Below are 6,848 nucleotides of genomic sequence, written 5' to 3' on the forward strand. Positions count from 1 at the left end.
AACCAGAGGTGCAGGGGTGGGGAGAGGATTCACCAGAGACAGAGTGGGGAGCAGAACAGTCAGATTGACGAAGTACATTGCTGATGGGAGCAGTGGGTGGGTCAGGAGAGATCTGCTGTGCTGTGTGGATCACCTCCTGGGCTGGGGATTGAACTCACATTGAAGTGGCTATGGCTAGCTTTCAGTGCTGTGTCATTACCCGATGCACCACCAAGGAAGGACTATAGAAAATTTTCAACACAAAAAGTAATACCACGTAAGTGGCATTTTGCATCTATACGTATGCTTAGAAAGTACCTAAAACATACAAGACCATAATGATAGTTATTGCTATAAAGTTACTTCACTGAAAACTTTGAAATCATTCCATTGAATTACTATGTTATGGTCAACTAAAATATAATGAACACTTCTTAGATGTAGCAATGTTTGAAAACATAAATTTATTGCTTTGTAAATTAATAAAGATTTACTAAAATAAGAATGTGCATCACTTTGAGAATTGTTCATCTCCATGTCACTTCTATGTAAAACTTTTGTGGATGTGATATTTAATTTGGGTAGTACATGGTTATATCTGTGGTGGTGGTGACAATTACAGGCCAAAACATGGCAAAGGCTATCGGACAGCTCACTTCCATGGGAAGGAGTATTTAGAGGTCAGAATCACTTAGCCAGCTAGAAGAATCAATTTAGATATTAGGATAAAAGGAAGTAGGAAAGAAAATACCCTTCTAAATCTTTTGATTCAAAGGGTCAATGTAAATCAAATGAGAGAAAATAATTAGTTCTTAGAGAATTTTTTTCTGGCCATTTTATTTCTGTTCTAAGAGGATTGCAGTGGGCCTCTCTGATGGCCAAGGAGTTAAGTCCCAGTGTTATTGCTGCTAAAGTTCGATCCCTGCCAGGGAGGTGACTTACTTGGCACGGCAGACCCCTCCTGTCTACTGCTGCTACTATCCTCAGCAGTGTATTTCAGTAGATCCACCTGTTCTGCTCTTCACTCTGTCTCTGGTGAATCCTCTCACCACCCCATCCCCACCCCTCTGACCTACATCCCAGTTAATATAATTTTTTTTTTAATTTAAAAGAGGACTAAAGATGAATTTGTCCCTGGCATATGCTCCATAGACATACAAGCGAAGTACAGCTTCTTGAGGCATTCTTACCCTGCTTCTCTCCAGGACTTGGCTTTTGAAAAGTTACTAATAGTGTAGTTTTGTGCCTATAAGCTCATTGTTCTGACTTATTAAAGGCTTTCTAAGTTCTTCTGAAAAACTATTTGCAAGCTTAAAAGGAAGGTATTAGGACTGTGGTTTTATTTCTAAAGATTAGTAATGCATAATTCATTAATCAAGAAGTCAAAATAACTGGTAGTTTCTCCTGGGACAAATATATGCATATATAAAATATTAGCAAAGCAGAATTAGAATTTTTATACAGTGCACTTTAGCCTATTTTTTCCTGTGATTTAATGGATATGATACTGTGATAATTATTTATTTAAAAAAGTGAAATGTAATGGATTTACTAATGTACATCTCACTACATAAAAATTTTGAGTCTGATGCTGCATATATTCAATGGTTGTTTGGTAGGATTGTGTAATGCTAATCATCAGTGAAGACAGAAAAATGTGGATTTAACAATATGTGTTTCGGTTCTTAACTGTTTTCAGTTGTCAGTTTATCCATTACTCTTTTTCTTTGTCACTATCAGGATGTGCAGATATCAGGATATGGTAATTCTCAAACATTTTGATTTTGGACATCATTATACTCCTAAAAAATGCTGAGGGTATCGTTTGTGCACTATAACTACTGCTATTTAACGCATTAGAAATTAAATCCTAAATTCAAAAATATTTATTATTGTTCTTTAAATTAACAATGATGAACCTATTACAAGTTTCCCCAAATTACATCATTTGGTAAAAAAAAATGCTTTTGCTGATTATTAGAATAATATTCTTTAGTACATTTCAAGTCTCTCAAAATCTACTAAATAGTGACTAGATTCAAGCATATTTTACTCATAACTAGCCAAGGATAATCAGGAAATATAAATATGGCAGCATAGCAGACTTGTCATCCTATAGGATTTGCGGTCAATATTGTAAAGATATTAGTGGAATTCTAATATTAGTAGAAATACCTTATGTATTTGTATTTGAGTTCTCAATGCCTTATAAGCCTGGTTTAAAACTGCTTTTTCTGCTTCGCTTTTGTTGTAAGTCCTAATGACTGTATTCAAGTGTTCATCTTCTTAAACAATGATGCTCATTACAGACCATATTATTTTGCATACTGCAATTCATGTCAGATCCTTCATTGAGTCACGACGAAAGTTGGTAAAAGATGTGAAGATATATTTTGGATAATTAAATAAGACATTTCATTTTCTTCCCAATACCACCCCATATCCCAATCCCTACCCCAGAATCTCTTTCCATTCAGCTTCCATTCTAGTGCTTTTACTTATTAAGGACTTAAAGATGGCTGAATAGGAAACACTATCTATGATTTATGACATGACTTGCATCATTCTTTCAGTTTAACAAAAATGTCAACTTTTTATTTTAGAACTTTTGATTTTCTAGTAATAAGCTTAAAAGATATTATTCATTTAGAAGTATATTCAGAGGAAGATTAAGTCATGCCAAGAAAATTACTGTTCCAGCCTAATAGAGGATTAAAAAAAAATACATATTTGAGCAGCTTCCTGCTATGAACAAGTCTCATTTGCTACTCCTACATCCTTTCTACTCAATTTCATTATATATAGGAAGTCATGGTAACTATGATTTGTTATGCTCAGTGTGGTCTTCTTTTCCTTTTTCTGATGACAAAATAGAGAATTTTGCAAATAGATAACCCTGTAGCTTGAGGGTAGCAGATATCAGTGCAGCTTGCAGGGACTCGGTTGTTTCATTTATTAGGTCAAGAATTGGGATATACAGACCAGACAGAGCAGGAAGTTCATAGTAAATAAAATGAAAGGACTATAAAAATATTATAAACGAGACTGTCAGCATTGGGTAGACATATACATCTGGAAAGGTGTGAGTCTATATTCCTAAGTCACATACAGTGTTTTAAGACAGTTTCACGTCAATAGAAATGAATACAATTAAAAAGACACTCTAAAGAGGGACATCTGTATTATTCAGTTTTAACAGTGTTTAAAGTGTTCTGTAAAATGTACAGTTGTAACTTGATTATAAACAGGCATAGTTCACAAGTGAAATGGTTTTTATGGACTAGAAATTTTTTGAGAGAAAAGGATGACAGCACTTAATTCTCCTCGGGTAGAGGGAGAGTTACAAATGGAGACATTGAGAGGGGCAAATATCTTTAAACATTATGTATGTGTTGTAAGGATTTCATAGCAAATATTTCTTTCATGAAAAGTAGTTTAGGACAGATAGCAAAGTAAGTGACTATAGAGCAGAACAGAATATAGATTATAATAACCAGTAATTTTAAGCAGGCTCAATTCAAATAAAACCTGAGATGTTTTACTGCAATGAGGATGTACTTATTCTTTCAAATGATGCCTTGTTAAACCATAAACCCTACTCAACTAATAGTTAAGCTTTATAGTTTGGGGGAAGTTTCTATCAGCTTTTCAGTAGAGCTTATAATTTTGATGATTTGAGGTATCTTGGAAGCTGTGTCACTGAATCATTTATATAATTGGAATATGCTTACAAGGCCTGCCAGGCTGTAAGAAATCCTGATTGAGACCCCAACTGGGCTCCTAGGTTTACCATTTGTTTGTTTTTTTAAGATTTATTTATTTATTTATGCATATAGAACTAGGGTACAGGCCAGAGGTACAGTGGGTGAGAGGATTCACCAGAGACAGACTGGGGAGCAGAACAGATCTACTGAAATACACTGCTGAGGGGAGCAGTGGGAGGGTCAGGAGAGGCCTGCCATGCCATGTGGGCCAGTTCCTTGGCTGGGGATTGAATTCGTGCTGCAGTGGCATCGGAGAGCTTCACAGTGCTGTGCTTTAATCCATTGTGCCACCAGGGAGAGCTTGGGGTTTACATTTTTGAACACATTTTTAAAAGTAAAGGAAGAACATGAACATAAGATGTAAATGAAATTTACCTCATTAAGCTCAGACACTCCAATTCTTAGATGCAAGACCTTTTTTGATTCTGAAAGTCATAATATCTTGATGAATATCTGTAAGACACCAGAAACCTAAGGGTATTTTTCATTATTATAACTGTCACATTAGAAATAGCATATTTGTAAATACAGAACACAAACTGCTGAGTCACATATTATCTTTTTAAAACTAATTCTTAGAAAATAGGCTGTCAGCATGCAGCCTTTCTGGGAATGAAATCAGAAAGCACTTAGCTGTCAGAAGTTACAAATACTTTTGACATAATTTTGAGACTAAAGAATCATTTTTTTTATTATAATAGTTTATTTTTACATCATTTTGTACGTTTTTTTTTTCTTAATTGTAATCCTCGTGGGTTTCCCATTACCAAGTCACCCATGTGCCATCACCATAGTCCCGTGCACTTCCTTCCCTCTCACTCCCCACCCCCGTTTTTGATCCCATTCCCCACTCCACTTTTATACTGCTATCATTAATGAAGACTTGGGTTCACATACAAATGATGTTTCCTAGAAAAACAGTACTTTGATTATCACCAAGAAAGTACTGGCTTTACATTACTATCTCATAATATGGGAGAGTCAGAAAATGCTTTTTTTACACTTGGTTCAGAATAGGGGCTTCTTAGTGTCTATTCCTGTTCCCTATCTGAGACCAGAAACTAAGGGAAAATAAGTTTCAAGCTTATGCATTTTAAGGTATGAATGCCACCAATCCAAAGAATGACACTTTGACCTAACTTACAAAGGAAACTTTAATACAGATAAATCTACACTTAACCCCTTTGGAGAAGAGAATGCAATGTACCATTGTAAAGCAAAAATGACCTTCTATTCACATGCATATGTGGGATGTATGTCAGATTATCTCATAGCGAATTCTTTAGAGGAGAAAGATGTGTTCTAGGATCCTGTAGGTTAATGTTGACCACATATATTCCAAACACAATGAAAAGTTACAGTACAGATTAGAATAGCAAATCAGATTAGCTTAGCTCAAACCTCTGGCACAAATAGGAATCATAGGAATTTACACATCCCAGTCTGTAATTGAAAAAATAAACCTGAAACACCATCAGGAAGAGCAAAAGAGATGACTCCATAGTGTATAAGGAGGGAAGAGTGGGGAAGTGACCAGATAAAAGAAATGAAAGTTGCTGACGTCTGAAGCACAGTTATTTGTGGAACACGATAATGTAAGTTACCCTTTCAAGCCCAGGAGGCAAGGCCAAATGTTAGTAAAAAGTACTGAAATCATTTACAACATGACAGATATCTTGGATTTTGAGTGAAGGGAGAATCTTAGAAAGTGCAAAGATTTGATTAATTCATCTGATTTCAATCATGATTTAGCCATATTTTTAGTTAACAATGAGTCAATCTTCTAATGAATCCTACTTCTGAAAGAATCCTACTTTCTGCTAAAGAAAACTTGACATTACATTGCTTATTATTGCTTATAAATCTATAGTTTATTACAGGAAAAGGATATAATGCAGCAACATCATTAAGATAAGGATATGCATCAAAGGTGACATCTGTTTCACAGTAATGACTAAAAACCAAGCTCACTTTATAAGTGCAAACTCCAATTGCCTTCCCTGTGAACACCATAATGGATGCACTTTCTCTCTTAGCAGGACTCGCTGGTGTGTGCACAAAACCAGGGAGCCCAGTAGGGGCCTCAACCAGGATTCTTTCTTCCTGGCAGGTCCTATAAGCATATTCCAATTATATAAAAATACTTCAGTGACACAGTTTCCAAGATGCCTCAAATCATCAATATTATTATCTATAACTATACTGAGAAGCTGATATAAACTTCCCCCAAAGCCCTCAGAACCACAACTACAAAGCTTGACTATTAGTTGAGTATGGTTTATGGTTTAACAAGGCATCATTTGAAAGAATAAGTACATCCTCATTTCAGTAAAACAGCTCAGGTTTACTTGAATTGAGCCTGCTAGAAGTAACCCTCATAGCCCAACAGTCTGTCATTTCAACCTATCTTTTAATTTCTCAGTTTAATGTCCATTAACTAATCTGTATTATCCAGCAAACATTAATGGCATAAGAGTTATAAAAGATCAGTTGACAGTTCTGTATGCACAAATAAATAAATATTAAAAAAAAAAATACATATTCCTAGCCTGTCTAATGCTAGGGAGTAGCAGGTCACATAATGCAGGGCTATGTCAGAGAACCCACCTGGGAATATTTTTTCTCATTTTAATGAATGCAAAAATGGGTTTGGCACATCCGTTTCTGCCTTGGCCACAGATGTGCTGCCTGCAGTTAAAGCAAACATTAATTGGCTACAAGTGAAAAGAGGACAAGGTTAAAGGAGACCGAGACACTGGCTCTTAACATCGTTGAGCTGCCGAACTAGCCTCAGCAACCCTTTATTTCCAGACTGACTGACATATATGGAAAATAAATCCCTTTGCTTAAACCAGAAACCTAATATTAACTTTTGATAACAGGGCAGGTTTTCTTGATTCTTAAGATAGGAAACATATGCTCTGTCATGATTTTTTAAAATCTGTATAGCTCTGTCTTAATGTGTTAAGAACTACCACAGTATCAATTTTCCATAAGGATAAGGAAGGGGGGGGCGGAAAAACTGTCTTTTAAGTTCTGATGGATAATTGAGAACAAAATGGAAGACCAAGGATGTGAGACACCAGAGTTCTCATTCCTCTTTAT

General features: G+C 35.6%; 1 long non-coding RNA gene across 1 annotated transcript in view; it reads right to left on the reverse strand.

The window, feature by feature from the left end:
• LOC105853231 overlaps window positions 1-4,208 on the reverse strand; it is a 10,370-nt gene extending 6,162 nt beyond the window's left edge. The window contains exon 1 of the long non-coding RNA XR_001145072.1: window positions 4,119-4,208. This is a non-coding gene — a long non-coding RNA (uncharacterized LOC105853231). The remainder of the gene's footprint in view (window positions 1-4,118) is intronic.
• Between the last annotated feature and the right edge of the window lie 2,640 nt (window positions 4,209-6,848).

Source organism: Condylura cristata, unplaced genomic scaffold (genome assembly GCF_000260355.1).
Source record: "Condylura cristata isolate star-nosed mole 26May11 unplaced genomic scaffold, ConCri1.0 scaffold00005, whole genome shotgun sequence".
NCBI lineage: Eukaryota > Metazoa > Chordata > Mammalia > Eulipotyphla > Talpidae > Condylura > Condylura cristata.